We start from the raw sequence: 16,247 nt of genomic DNA, 5'->3' as shown, positions 1-16,247 counted from the left end.
GTTTGTGAACACTGCAAATAAGGGTGTATAATAGAAAAGTCCACAAATAGATAAATAGAAGGGGTAATTTAACCGCTTGAGACCCGGACCATTATGCAGGTTAAGGACCTGGCCCCTTTTTGCGATTCGGCACTGCGCCGCTTTAACTGACGCAGGCGCGGTCGTGCGACGTGGCTCCCAAACAAAATTGGCGTCCTTTTTCCCCCACAAATAGAGCTTTATTTTGGTGGTATTTAATCACCTCTGCGGTTTTTATTTTTTGCGCTATAAACAAAAATCGAGAGACAATTTTGAAAAAGATGCAATATTTTTTACTTTTTGCTATAATAAATATCTCCAAAAAAATAGTTTAGGCCGATACGTATTTTTCTACCTATTTTTGGTTAAAAAAAAATTGCAATAAGCGTTTATCGGTTTGCGCAAAATTTATAGGCCCGGATTCACAGACACTGGCGCACATTTATGCCGCCGTAGCGTATCTCCTTTACGCTACGCCGACGCAGCGCAGAGAGGCAAGCACTGAATTCACAAAGCACTTCCTCCCAAATCTGCGCTGGGTTTCTCAGGCGTAAGTCTGCGTAAGTGGAAGTGGGCGTGAGCCATGCTAATGAGGCGTGACCCCATGCAAATGATGGGCCGAGTGCCAGACAGATACGTATCGTCAACTGCGCATGCGCCGTCCCGTGGGCGCATCTCAGTGCGCATGCTCACAAACCGAGCATTGATGTAAACCTATAGCAGAGCGTAGATGTAAACCTACAGCAGAGCGTAGATGTAAACCTATAGCAGAGCGTTGATGTAAACCTACAGCAGAGCGTAAATTTAAACCTATAGATGTAAACCTATAGCAGAGCATAGATGTAAACCTATAGCAGAGCATAGATGTAAACCTACAGCAGAGCATAGATGTAAACCTATAGCAGAGCATAGATGTAAACCTACAGCAGAGCGTCGATGTAAACCTATAGCAGAGCATAGATGTAAACCTACAGCAGAGCGTAGATGTAAACCTACGGCAGAGCGTAGATGTAAACCTACAGCAGAGCGTAGATGTAAACCTACAGCAGAGCGTAGATGTAAACCTACAGCAGAGCGTAGATGTAAACCTACAGCAGAGCGTAGATGTAAACCTACAGCAGAGCGTAGATGTAAACCTACAGCAGAGCGTAGATGTAAACCTACAGCAGAGCGTAGATGTAAACCTATAGATGTAAACCTATGGCAGAGCGTAGATGTAAACCTACAGCAGAGCGTAGATGTAAACCTACAGCAGAGCGTAGATGTAAACCTACAGCAGAGCGCAGATGTAAACCTACAGCAGAGCGTAGATGTAAACCTATAGCAGAGCGTAGATGTAAACCTATAGATGTAAACCTATGGCAGAGCGTAGATGTAAACCTACAGCAGAGCGTAGATGTAAACCTACAGCAGAGCGTAGATGTAAACCTACAGCAGAGCGTAGATGTAAACCTACAGCAGAGCGTAGATGTAAACCTAAAGCAGAGCGCAGATGTAAACCTACAGCAGAGCGTAGATGTAAACCTATAGATGTAAACCTACAGCAGAGCGTAGATGTAAACCTATAGATGTAAACCTACAGCAGAGCGTAGATGTAAACCTATAGCAGAGCGTAGATGTAAACCTATAGCAGAACGTAGATGTAAACCTATAGCAGAGCGTAGATGTAAACCTATAGCAGAGCGTAGATGAAAACCTACAGCAGAGCGTAGATGTAAACCTACAGCAGAGCGTAGATGAAAACCTATAGCAGAGCGTAGATGAAAACCTACAGCAGAGCGTAGATGTAAACCTACAGCAGAGCGTAGATGTAAACCTATAGATGTAAACCTACAGCAGAGCATAGATGTAAACCTATAGCAGAACGTAGATGTAAACCTATAGATGTAAACCTATAGCAGAGCGTAGATGTAAACCTATAGCAGAGCGTAGATGTAAACCTATAGCAGAACGTAGATGTAAACCTATAGATGTAAACCTATAGCAGAGCGTAGATGTAAACCTATAGATGTAAACCTACAGCAGAGCGTAGATGTAAACCTATAGCAGAGCGTAGATGTAAACCTATAGATGTAAACCTATAGCAGAGCGTAGATGAAAACCTATAGCAGAGCGTAGATGTAAACCTATAGATGTAAACCTACGGCAGAGCGTAGATGTAAACCTATAGATGTAAACCTATAGCAGAGCGTAGATGTAAACCTATAGATGTAAACCTATAGCAGAGCGTAGATGTAAACCTATAGATGTAAACCTATAGCAGAGAGTAGATGTAAACCTACGGCAGAGCGTAGATGTAAACCTACAGCAGAGCGTAGATGTAAACCTACAGCAGAGCGTAGATGTAAACCTACAGCAGAGCGTAGATGTAAACCTACAGCAGAGCGTAGATGTAAACCTACAGCAGAGCGTAGATGTAAACCTACAGCAGAGCGTAGATGTAAACCTACAGCAGAGCGTAGATGTAAACCTACAGCAGAGCGTAGATGTAAACCTACAGCAGAGCGTAGATGTAAACCTACAGTAGAGCGTAGATGTAAACCTACAGCAGAGCGCAGATGTAAACCTACAGCAGAGCGTAGATGTAAACCTACAGCAGAGCGTAGATGTAAACCTACAGCAGAGCGCAGATGTAAACCTACAGCAGAGCGTAGATGTAAACCTATAGCAGAGCGTAGATGTAAACCTATAGATGTAAACCTATGGCAGAGCGTAGATGTAAACCTACAGCAGAGCGTAGATGTAAACCTACAGCAGAGCGTAGATGTAAACCTACAGCAGAGCGTAGATGTAAACCTACAGCAGAGCGTAGATGTAAACCTAAAGCAGAGCGCAGATGTAAACCTACAGCAGAGCGTAGATGTAAACCTATAGATGTAAACCTACAGCAGAGCGTAGATGTAAACCTATAGATGTAAACCTACAGCAGAGCGTAGATGTAAACCTATAGCAGAGCGTAGATGTAAACCTATAGCAGAACGTAGATGTAAACCTATAGCAGAGCGTAGATGTAAACCTATAGCAGAGCGTAGATGAAAACCTACAGCAGAGCGTAGATGTAAACCTACAGCAGAGCGTAGATGAAAACCTATAGCAGAGCGTAGATGAAAACCTACAGCAGAGCGTAGATGTAAACCTACAGCAGAGCGTAGATGTAAACCTATAGATGTAAACCTACAGCAGAGCATAGATGTAAACCTATAGCAGAACGTAGATGTAAACCTATAGATGTAAACCTATAGCAGAGCGTAGATGTAAACCTATAGCAGAGCGTAGATGTAAACCTATAGCAGAACGTAGATGTAAACCTATAGATGTAAACCTATAGCAGAGCGTAGATGTAAACCTATAGATGTAAACCTACAGCAGAGCGTAGATGTAAACCTATAGCAGAGCGTAGATGTAAACCTATAGATGTAAACCTATAGCAGAGCGTAGATGAAAACCTATAGCAGAGCGTAGATGTAAACCTATAGATGTAAACCTACGGCAGAGCGTAGATGTAAACCTATAGATGTAAACCTATAGCAGAGCGTAGATGTAAACCTATAGATGTAAACCTATAGCAGAGCGTAGATGTAAACCTATAGATGTAAACCTATAGCAGAGAGTAGATGTAAACCTACGGCAGAGCGTAGATGTAAACTTACAGCAGAGCGTAGATGTAAACCTATAGCAGAGCGTAGATGTGAACCTATAGCAGAGAGTAGATGTAAACCTATAGCAGAGAGTAGATGTAAACCTACGGCAGAGCGTCGATGTAAACCTATAGCAGAGCGTAGATGTAAACCTATAGCAGAGCGTAGATGTGAACCTATAGCAGAGCGTAGATGTAAACCTATAGCAGAGCGTAGATGTGAACCTATAGCAGAGCGTAGATGTAAACCTATAGCAGAGCACGGAGACACGTCCCACATCCACAGACAATGACAGTACAACACTAGTACCATCCCAACCAATCAGAATCCACCTGCATGATCCAATAGAATGAACACATTCATTGATTGGGTGCATTGTATGTATCCCCCCAGCTCTGTGTAAAGGGAATTGTTTTATATAATAAAATCGAACTAAAATGCCATCCCGGGATTAATGAATCACTGTATCCGGGCGCCGGGGAAATTCCTGGCATTCTTGGCTCGCCCCCCGGGTGCCCGCTCGGCCGCTGTTTGCGGGCAGCGGCTGTTTTTGGGCGGATCTGAAATGCTGGATCGGCTCTCCATCACTCTGCAGCCTTCACAGGGAAACATATTTTTCTCTTCTTTCGGAATTCTCAGATTTTCCAGTAATTTTACAGAAATATCAGGTGGGGGGGAGGGGGAGGTGATGGTCGTGTTGGGAAAAGGATCTGCATTATCCTCAGTAAGAAACAAATCTCAGACTTTAAGCGATAATAAACCCAAAAGAAAACATTTATTACACTGCAGATCACCAATTCTAATATGTGACGGCTGCATTCGTTTTCCTTTTTTTTTGTTTTCATCTGCTGATCCAGCCAGCAAGTCTGTTTTTTTTCCCTTAAAAAGAACAAGCTCTCCAGCAGAATGTATCAGTTACAGGGATGAGGCCAACCATTTACAGCTGACAGGGGGGGGGGGGCTCACAATGATCAGGATTTATTGATGTAAAACCTTTATCCCAAATGGAAATAAAAACTGTTTGCTGTAACTGATTGTAAAGTATTAGCTGGAGTTTCACTTTAATTTATTAGTGTATCTAAATCTGCTAGTACACCTTACACTCCCCCACCCCTCAGACTGACAAAGCTGCTGTCTGCTGTGCCTCCTGTGCTGCTTCGTCCAGAATGGGGGCGCTCTAATACAGGAGGCGTGTTACTGCCCAGATCACTAGGTGAAAACAGAGGGGGGGAGGGAGCCTTAACCACCAAAAATAGGTAGAAGAATACGTATCGGCCTAAACTGAGGGAAATTTTTTTTTTATATATTTTTGGGGATATTTATTATAGAAAAAAGTAAAAAATATTGCATTTTTTTTCAAAACTGTCGCTCTATTTTTGTTTATAGCGCAAAAAATAAAAACCGCAGAGGTGATCAAATACCACCAAAAGAAAGCTCTATTTGTGGGGAAAAAAGGACGCCAATTTTGTTTGGGAGCCACGTCCCACGACCGCGCAATTGTCAGTTAAAGCGACGCAGTGCCGAATCGCAAAAAGGGGCCTGGTCTTTTAGCTGCATTTTGGTCCGGGGCTGTGTGATGTGTTTATTTCTATGCATTTACATGCTGACCTTGGTGCTAAAATAAAAGTCAGGATCTGTTTAGTCACATTCCTTAGTACTTACCTGTTAGCAATAGGTAATGGCTTGTGTTATTTGGGGTACCCCCACAGAGAGATATGGGGGTTTGCAGTGGTTACTATTTATGGAAAATAACCCCAGGCTTTCAGCTCATCTGTGAACCAGTAGCAATCATCCTTCCTAGAGACCAGCAACTTTAACCCCTTCCATACCGGGGGGCACTTACGCACCTTCCCGCCCAGGCCAATTTTCAGCTTTCAGCGCTGTCGCACTTTGAATGGCAATTGCGCGGTCATGCTACACTGTACCCAAACAAAATTGGCGTAATTTTTTTCCCACAAATAGAGCTTTCTTTTGTTGGTATTTGATCACCTCTGCGTTTTTTTTATTTTTATTTTGTTTATTTTTTGCGCATTATTTTTGCAACAACTAAAAAAAGACTGAAAATTGTGAAAAAAAAATATGTTTTTTTTTTTTCTGTTAATTTTTTTGTAAATAAGTAAGTTTTCTCTTTCAATTACGGGCACTGATATGGCGGCACTCATGGGCACCGATGAGATGGCACTGATGGACATCGATGAGGTAGTACTGATGGGCACCGATGAGGTGGCACTGATTGGCAGGGCTGGTATGCGGCACTGATGGGCACTCATGGGCGGCACTGATGGGCACTCATGGGCAACACTGATGGGCACTCATAGGCGGCACTGGGCACGCATAGGCGGCACAGATGGGCACTCATGGGCGGCACTTATGGGTGGCACTGATGCGTACTTATGGGTGGCACAGATGGGCACTGATAGGTGGGCATGGATGGGCACTGTGGGGTGGCACTGATGGACACTGATGTATCCTTGTTGCCAGTCAGTGCCCATTTGTGGGCACTGATTGGCATCTTTTTTTTGTTACTACCTTTTGTTTTTTTTGTTTTTTTTACTGCCTTTTTTTTTTGCCCCTTTTTTGCCCTTCCCTGGTGGTCCAGAGTGGGCTTCCCTGGTGGTCCAGTGTGGCGATCCGAGGGGGGCTGCGCTGATAAACAATCAGCGTGAACCCCTCCTGTCAGGAGAGCCGCCGATCGGAAGCCGCCGAGTGAGGAAGAGCCGATCAACGGCTCTTCCTCTTTACATCGTGATCAGCTGTGGTTGGACACGGCTGATCACGTGGTAAAGAGCCTCCGCCGAGATCGGAGATGCAGGGTGTCAGACTGACATCCCGCATCACTGATCGCCGCGCTGCGGGAGCGCGCAGCATGAAATCCTGCAGGACGTCCATAGACGTCCAGTCAGGATTTCAGAACCACTTCCTGGACGTAAATCCCCTATGGACCGGGCGGGAAGTGGTTAATGAAGGTGAGGGCAGGTAGGTATATGCTATATCCTAAAAGAGTGCACATTATGGTAAGGTGACCAGATTTTAAAAATGAAATCCGGGGACATATTTTTTAATTTTTTTTACTAGTAATAGCGGAATTATAGCGACTCTCTGCCTGTCTCCGCCCACCTCATAGCCTTTCAAGTCTTATGCCGTGTACATACGATCGTTTTTTCCGATGAAAAATGTCAGATGGACTTTTTTCATCTGAAAAAACGATCATGTGTGGGCCCTTCGGACTTTTTTTCCATCGGCATAAAAAAAGAAAACTTGTTTTAAATTTTTCCGATGGGGGGGGGGGGGGGAGAACGATAGGAAGTCGACGCATGCTCGGGAGCATTGAACTTCATTTTTCTCGGCTCGTCGTAGTGTTTTATGTTACCGCGTTTAGGACGGCCGGAATTTAGTCTGATAGTGTGTAGGCAAGACTGATGAAAGTCGGCTTCATCGGAATTCTGACGGAAAATTCCATCGGATTTTATTTCATCGGAAATCCGATCGTGTGTACGCGGCATTACTCTTCGTGCCCCGGCTACTACTGGGTGGGGTGCGGAGAAAGATGACTTTGCCAGGGTAGGCAAGGAGCTAAGCAGGCAGGCGGCTGGCGGGGACTTGAGCCAAGGCAGAAGAACATGCGAGCTGAATGGGCATGTACCTAAAAACTGGAGAAATATTCCCTCCACCCCGACCAGCACATGATCATTAGAAAGGGGCACAGATAATGGAAAAAAACATACACCCCCTAAGCTACTAGGAGTGGCGAAGCGGGAGGGGGGTGTAATTCTGATTTACGTTACACCACCGCAGGTTTACAGCGTTAGTGCCTGATTCTCAGAACACTTACCTGTAAACTTGCGGCGGTGTATCGTAAAAGCGCTCGGCGCAAGCCCGCCCAATTCAAATGGGGCGGGCACCATTTAAATTAGGCGTGCTCCCGCGCCGAGCGTACTGCGCATGCTCCGTCAGGTAAATTACCCGACGTGCATTGCGCTAGACATTTGCTTAGACATTTACGTAAATGGCGTCCATCGCCATTCACGGACGTCTTACGCAAACAACGTAATTTTTTTCAATTTCGAAGCGGGAACGACGGCCATACTTAACATTGGTTGCCCCTCATAATAGCAGGGGCAACTTTACGCGTCGCTTAGGCTACGGAAACGTCGGAAATTCTCAGCGTCGACCGCGCGTATGTTCGGGAATCTCGCGTAATTACCTTATTTGCATAGACGACGGGGAAAACGACGATGCGACACCTAGCGCCGGGAAAAAAAATTGCATTTAAGATCTGACAGCGTAAGAGCCTTACGCCTGTCAGATCTAATGGGTATCTATGCGTAACTGATTCTAAGAATCAGTCGCATAGATACCCGGGGCCAGATTAGGACTTACGACGGCGCAAATGGTGTTGCGCCGTCGTAACGCCATTGAGAATCTGGGCCTATGTATGTAGCGCTACCCCCGGAGGAGCCGCTGATTAGATTTGGGATCAGCGTATTTAAGTTACCTCCGTGATGTGTCCAGGGGTAATGATGGTGATGAGAGCAGTGATGGAATGTCCAGACTGTTGGTTGACATTTTCAATGCTTTGTTTCTGGTCCAACATGACCAACAGTCAACTTGAGGTAGATAGTATACATTGGTGAAAAGAGAATAAACTTTGCAGATTCAGGCTATGGATAGAAGAAGCAGTCCTGCCTCCAATAATTACACTTTTCACGTCGCCACTCCAGCCGGAGTGGGTAAAGTGCCCCTGGACAGACCCCTCTCACAGGCCTGGCAGGCAGAGCGTCACTTAGAGCTTTCTGGGGAGGGACGGGTCTCTGCCACAGACCCGGCTCTATTGGATTTTTTGGATTGGTAAGGGACCCCTCCTACAGGCCCAATGTATCAAGAGCGTGAACAGTAGAGCGAATCCTCCCCGGAGACACTTTTTACAGAAGAGAATTTCCCTTCCTTGGGGTAGATTTTCTCTCACTTCCTGTTGTCTCCTTCCGTTTGCAAGTGGGAGTCGTTTGTAAGTTGGATGTTTGAAAGTAGTGGCCTGCCGTATACACTCTGCAGAAATTTGGGCCCTAGGTGTTGGTGTTGCCACAACACTGTAAGCCCTCACAGTTAGTCTTGGTGGGCGCTGGAATGCCCTGCTGTGAAATATTAGATCAAGAATTGTAATTACATGCCCCTGTTGAACAGGGGCAGAAAAATTGGGCCTTAGGCACTGGTGCTGGTGCCACAACACTGCAACCCCTCACAGATACTCTAGTTGGAGTGCAGGAATGAGCCACGTGCAAAGTATTGCATCAAACATTGTAAATTTACGCCCCTGAAACAGGGGCAGAAAAATTGTGCCTTAGCCACTGGTGGCGGTGCCCAGAACCAACAATGTTCTTACAAGCTATCAGCAAGATCATTGAGGAGGAAAAGGATATTCACTCAGCATAACAGGATAGTCACTCAGCATCAGCATAGGCAGTCTTGAAGGGATCTGACATTTCAAAAAAAATTATTTAGTTACATCAGCATCAGGTGCTTGGTAGCTGGTGGTGATCCAAGCCTGATTCATTTTTATGAAGGTCAGTCGATCGACCGAGTCGGTGGAGAGGCGCACCCTGTGATCGGTTACAAAGCCTCCAGCAGCACTGAATGTGCGTTCTGAAAGAACGCTGGATGCAGGACAAGCCAGTAGCTCAATTGCGTACTGTGCGAGCTCTGGCCAGTGATCCATCCTCAAGACCCAGTAAGCCAGAGGATTTTCAGTGGAAAAGGTGTCCAAGTCTGATGTTGCCCCTAGGTATTCCCGCACCATGTAAAACAGACGCTGGCGATGGTTGCTGGAACCGGTCATACCTTGGGGCTGCGGACTAAAAAATTGTCTGACAGCATCGGTCAGACGGCCACCTTCTCCACCGCTCCTTCTGTGACTGACCGAAGCCTCAGCAACACGTTGTCCAGGACCAGGATTTTGTAACCCCCAGTCTCTGGGAACGCATTGCACAGACCTTTCTGCAAGGCCTCCCGAAGATGTTTCATCTTCTGCTCCCTCTGCGCCGGCAAGATAAGGTCCGCAACCTTATTCTTGTAATGTGGATCAAGGAGAGTTGCCAGCCAGTAATGATCCCTCTCCTTGATAGCACAAATACGAGGATCCTTACGCAGGCTTTGCAGGATCAGGGAGGCCATGCAGCGTAGGTTTGCTGAGGCATTTGGTGCGTAGTCCTCTGGGTCACTGAGGACGACATGATCCGCAGCCACCTACAAGTCCATGGGTTCCTTGGGACTGTAATTGATCCCTTGAAGACTGCTGCTGATGCTGAGTGCTAGGCTCCACCTCCATGCTGACACAATTCTCCTCCTCCTCGTCCTGTGTGATAGGCCAGCAAGCAGCAACACTGTCTGGATAAAGGGGGCCTTGAGAGATAAGGAAGTCCTCCTCTTCCCCCCTCTGTTCTGCCTCAAGGGCCCTGTCCATTATTCCACGCAGTGTGTGCTCCAACATGTGAATAAGAGGGACAGTCTCACTGATGCATGCACTGTCACTGCTCACCATCCTTGTGGCCTCCTCAAATGGTGACAGGACAGTGCATGCATCCCTGATCATGGCCCACTGGCATGGGGAAAAAAAAACAAGCTCCCCTGACCCAGTTCTGCTGCCATATTGGCACAGATACTCATTGATGGCCCTCTGCTGCATGTGCAGCCGCTGCAGCATGGCCAACGTAGAGTTCTACCTTATGGGCATGTCACAGATTAGGCGGTTCTTGGGCAGGTTGTATTCCCTTTGGAGGTCTGCCAGCCGAGCACTGGCATTATATGACCGTCGGAAATGCACACAGACTTTCCTGGCCTGCTTCAGGACATCCTATAAGCCCGGGTACCTGCCCAAGAACCGCTGCACCACCAAATTAAGGACATGAGCAAAACAGGGCACACGGGTCAGTTGTTCCTGTCGCAGGGCGGAGAGGTTGGTGCCATTGTCGCAAACCACCATTCCTGGCTTAAGCTGGCATGGCGCCAACCACCTCTGAGCCTGCCCCTGCAGAGCTGACAGAACCTCTGCCCCGGTGTGGCTCCTGTCCCCCAAGCACACCAGCTCAAGCACCGCATGGCATCTCTTTGCCTGCGTACCTGCGTAGCCCCTTGAACGCCTATGGAGCACCGCTGGTTCAGAGGACACATCAGCACAGAAAGAGGCCACAGAGGAAGAAGAAAATGAGGGGGTGGAGGAGAGAGGTGTGTCACAATCAGTAGTAGCATTTTGGAGGCGTGGTGGCGGAACAACCTCCAACACTACTGTACCTTGTCCTGCGTCCTTCCCAGCTGCCAGCAGAGTCACCCAATGCGCCGTGAAAGAGAGGTAACGTCCCTGTCCATGCCTGCTGGACCATGAGTCAGCGGTAATATGCACCTTACCACTGACTGCCCTGTCCAGGCATGGCCATTGCCTTCCACATGGCGGTAGAGAGCCAGAATCGCCTTCCGTGAGAAAAAGTGGCGTTTGGGAACTTGCCACTGAGGTACTGCACATTCCAAAAACTCATGGAAGGGGGCAGAATCTACCAACTGAAAAGGCAGCAGTTGAAGTGCTAGCAATTTAGCTAAGCTAGCATTCAACTGCTGGGCATGTGGATGGCTGGGAGAGAACTTCTTTCGGCGCTGGGGCAGGGAAATTTGCCTGGTACAATCTGCCATCGGTGTACTGATAGTAGATTGCCCACATGTACTAGGCTGTGACACACCTAATTCTACACCTTCAGTCCTATTAGTGCAGGCTTCAGAGAGGACTGAGGGTATAGTGGGGTTGGAGATTCCAGCTGATGAGGGGCAAGGGGGGGTCTGGTCAAGCATGTGGTGCCCAAGCGGGTGATGTTTTGGCCACGCAAGATACGCTTGAGACATATGTTGCAAATAGCAGCGGTGCGATCTGATGCACTCGTCTCAAAAAAGTCCCACACCAAAGAATTTGGAATAACGCTGATACACAGCAGCGCCTTGCACATGCGTAGCTCTGCGGTGTGATGCAGTTGGTGTGCTGCCCTTAAGCTGGCCCCTGGAGGGCATCCTGTCTCGTTGGAGATGTGCCTGTGCCTCCTCCTCCTCCTCTCTCCTATCAGGCACCCACGTAGAGTCAGTGACCTCATCATCCCCTCCCTCCTCATCACTGTAGAAAACTTGGCAGTATGCTGCAGCTGGGGGAACATGACTGCCAGATTGCTGTCCTTATTGGGCACCCCCTCTCTCTGGGCTCACGTTACTGCCTTCCTCTAGCTGTGTACCATCATCGGAGCCTTCAAAACGCTGCGCATCCTCATGCAGCATGTACCCAACACTGTGTTCAAACAGTTCGGGGGACTCCTCAGGAGGACATGGTGGGGCTTGGGAAGGAGTGACTGATGCCATTGAGCAGAGGGAAGAGGACGCCTTGGCAGCTGCTTTGCCAGACAAAGTACCCTGAGCCTCGGTGAGAGAGAATGAGGACGGCTTGGTCATCCACTCTACCAAGTCTTCGGCATGTTGCGGCTTAACACGGCCAGCTGCCGAAAACAAGGACGAGCGTGTCCAATGGCCACGTGCTGATGAGGATGCACCGTGTCCACCACCAGCACTGTTGCCTCTAGTCGCAGAGCCTGCTTGCCCTCGTGACTCTCTGCCTCTCCTTGTTGTCCTTTCAGACATACTAATGGCCTGCAGAGGACAAAGGCAGTACACACACCTCGTAGCTTTAGGTGCAAACTGCAGAGGACACGTGCAGTACACACCAAGTAGCTTTAGGTGCAAACTACAGAGGACACAGGCAATACACTACGTGAGAATATTGCAGCTAGCACAATCAACTGCCTGCCAGTACATTAGGAATAGCTGATCTAGCTAAACTATACAGTGTATAAATATATGTACAACACCTGGGATGCATATATATCCTCTACACACTGTAACTTTAACTGACTAGCCTGCCTGCTCTATCTACCTAGAAAAAATGACTCCTCCCTCTCCCTCTCTCCAACACACTACACAAGGCCGACCTGCAGGCGGCCTTTTATAGTGTGGGGCGTGTACTAAACCCCCTGAGCCATAATTGGCCAAAGCCACCCTGGCTGGTTCGACTCGAACACGAAGCTCATCCCTAATAGCCGGACAGGTTGAGGTAGTGAGTTCCAGAGAATGGGAGAGGCTCTGGAGAAAACCTGGAGACAAGCATGGGAGGAGGTCCCATCATCTCATTCCCATCATCTCATCTCTCTCAGTACTCCTATTTTTGGGATGCTTAGACGTTAAAACTTTTCTGTAATGACTAGTAATTAGGAGCGGAGCTCTTCGCCGGCGGGCGACGTTCTGACCACGGGCTCTTTTGGTCTTGCACAACTGATTGGTATCTCAGGGCTCTCAGCCAAGGCCCCGACCTTTGTGATCAGGATGTGTTTTGTGTTCTGAGGTCTGGATCCAGATTTTTATGGTTTCCTGGAATTTATTTCAAACAGCTGAATGCATGGCCAGGAAGGTTGGGGAGGAGGATCTCCTTTATGAAGGGTTTTATTGCCACCTGGGGGACAGAAGCGGCAACAGCACCCAACAATGCTGCATGGTTAAAAAAAAATGCTGAATAGACACTGCAGAGCCATAAAACTGGAGAAAACAGGAAAATTCTGCATAATAAATAATGGTGGAGTCCTACATCATACAGGGTGTTGTTACTGGAAAAGCCTATAAATGCAAACAGTTATTACTGAATTTCTGTGGGAAGCACGGTATTATGTTACATACAGAACTAAAACATTCTTGAAAAATGTCTTTGAAGTGGTAGTAAACCGCAGTTGTTGAGAAAAATAAAATAAAAAATTCCCTGCAAGGCAATGTCATAATGTGCTAGTATGTGTAGCACCCTGGAGTTTAGACAGGGAGCTCCTTACATATTGACTTGCCAGGAGTAGTTATCTTGGTCAATTGTTAGAGATCTATTAATTTCCTCCTAAGTTTGGCCTTGTTGCACTTTTCTCTTCTACCACTAGGTGGCCAGGTACTTGGTGGTGCTAGATATGAGAAGGGCAACCCAAGGTCAGGTTATGGGTATATGGGGTATCTCAGCCTATGGGCAGGGGTTTTCTTGGATCCCTTGGCCTGCTGGGAGCACCTATATATTTGGGTGGCATCATGTGATCGGTGTTCTGTGCCACCTGGACGACTGTCGGTGGTAGGGTGCTTACGTGTCCTTGATTGCCCTGGACTGTCCCGCAATTGACATGTCTGTCCTGGGTCCCGGGCACCTTCATTCTGGGACAATACAATGTCCTGGAATGAAATAGAGGACACAGCCACCCCCTACTAACTAATATCTACATTTCCGGAACTGGTTGCTAGGGCCAGCGCTGCCTGGCATCTTGCAACCAGTGACAATTTACTCTCAGGCAGTGAGGCCGGGAGCGAGGCCCGAGCCTAGTGCAGCACTGCTGTCCCCACCCACCTTGGCACCTCCTCCTTCTCCGGCAAGCAGCAGGGACTGGTGTGATCTTCACTCTCCAGATAGTTGCGTCACTCCTCTTCTATGCACACGGCTCACGCAGAGGGAGTGACAGCTGCACTGCATCTGGTGGCAGGCTATGGGTGGCAAGCGGCACTTCATCTGGTGGCAAGTGGCACATTTACCTAAAAAAAATAACCCACCGCCAAATTCCCCATCAACCCCAAGACCACATTTCACCCCGTCTCCTCTCATCTTTTTTTGGGTAAGGTGAGAGATTGAGTGTGTCCCTGAATGGCAGTTTGGAAATTTGGTCACCCTAGTTGGGGGGTTGATGTGTGTCGTGTTGCCCGGGCTGCTAGGCCAGAGATTGTGCCTATCCCGGCAGCATCTGGCCTGGGGGCCTATCCAGAAGCAAGAGAGAACAACGCAAGGTTGGGATTGCGGCTTGCAGTCCAACCAGAAGTCACAGTTATGTGGGCCTGAGAACCTGTTGTGGTCGGAGGTAGAAGAGAAGCTGTTGTCACAAAGGGACCAACCACCTTTACCAGGGACCACAGTGAGTTACAGAAGCAAGTACCAGAGCAGTATTCTCATCGAACGGCACGGTGGAGAATCGGGAAACTTCAGACGGCGATCAAGTCAGGGACCCAACCAGAGGAGGTGACGCTTGCAGGGCAGCCTTGTGTGTCAAGCCAGGGACCGAGCAGGCCGGTGGGGTGAAGCTTGAGAAGTATTGGGAGTGCCAAGCTAGGGACCCAGCAGGGAGGCGGGGGTGACGCTTGAGGAAGATACCACCGTGAAGATTGGAGGAGCTCAAGGGATTCAGTTGCAGTGAATCAGAAAGTCTAGTGACAGACCGGGATCTCAGTGTGCTGAAGAACTACAAGGAGAAGTTGTAGTAAAGGTGAAAGAACTGTTACGCTTTGTGTTGGGAACTGTTAAAGACTGTTGCCATAGGAGACAGCATTCCTGCCCATGCAGATGTGGCTTCTTGCTGGAGGTCTTTCCCTGCACGGCTGTCCTCCTATTGAGGTCCCTGAGTCTACTAATTGAATTTGCAACTACCTAAGGGTGTACTGGCCCTAACCCTCTCCCCCACCCCCCAAAAAAAAATACAAAAAGGACTGTTAAGAGAAAAAAAAACTCTTTTACATCCAAGAAGTGTCTGGCGCCCAATGACTTGTCTGGCGCCCACTATGCCTCACAACCCACTACATACAGAAGGATGTCAGATATCTCTGGCCCTGGAGGTCCTCATTATACCGAAGGAGGCCTGGGGCCTTGCTACATATGCATAATGCGTGTAGCGCTACCCCCGAAGGAGCCGCTGGTTGATTTGGGGATCGGCCTACTAAGTTACCCTGGCAGTGTCTAGGGGTGTAACAGTGAGAATAGCAACAGTGAGTGGAGGTCCAGACATTCAATAAAGAGTTTCAATGCTTTATAGCCCAGGCCAAACACGGCCAACATCAACACAATTTGGGGAGATCAAAGTTGATGAAGGAAGAAAAGAGAACCATACGGTATCAGGCCTGGATATAGAACTGAGCAATATACTGCTCTGCATTGAACCAATTTGGTTACACGTCGCCACTCTACTCTGAGTGGGTGAAGTGCCCCCGGACAGACCCCCAAGATAGGCCTGGCAGCCGGAGCGTCACTATGGATAATACTGGGAGGAACAGGTCTCTCACACAGACCTGTCTCTAGGGCCCCTGCCACAGGCCAATTTCAATAGAGGACTTGAGTGAATAAGGAAAGAGAATCCTGAGCCGCCTGCTTCATTTCCCATGCCCCATCTGACTGCAGGACAGATGCATTCCTCCATCCAAGCTCCTCCTGTGCAGAAACCGTTTTGTCATAAGAGGTCTGCTTCCATAGCTGGAGGTGGGAAAAAGCGCATTGTCACTCCGCCCCATTGCCAACACTTCATCTGGGATTTCAGAGCTGTCAGCTGGTACTTTCTGATAGTCCTAGGCAATGGGAGCCTAGCCCTGGCACTGAGCTGAGTCTAGCAGCCGTCTGTAGGCGATCTCCATCTCCCATTCCTGAACAGTCCACATTCCGAGATGTTCATCCTCCGGTCTCTGTACTCCATGATTTTCTCCAAATCCAAGCAGGATTGGCACTGGTCCTTTGGTGCACCT

Source organism: Rana temporaria, chromosome 5 (genome assembly GCF_905171775.1).
Source record: "Rana temporaria chromosome 5, aRanTem1.1, whole genome shotgun sequence".
In the NCBI taxonomy this organism is placed as follows: domain Eukaryota; kingdom Metazoa; phylum Chordata; class Amphibia; order Anura; family Ranidae; genus Rana; species Rana temporaria.
The sequence above is the reverse complement of the archived record's forward strand: the minus strand, read 5'-3'. Positions refer to the sequence as shown.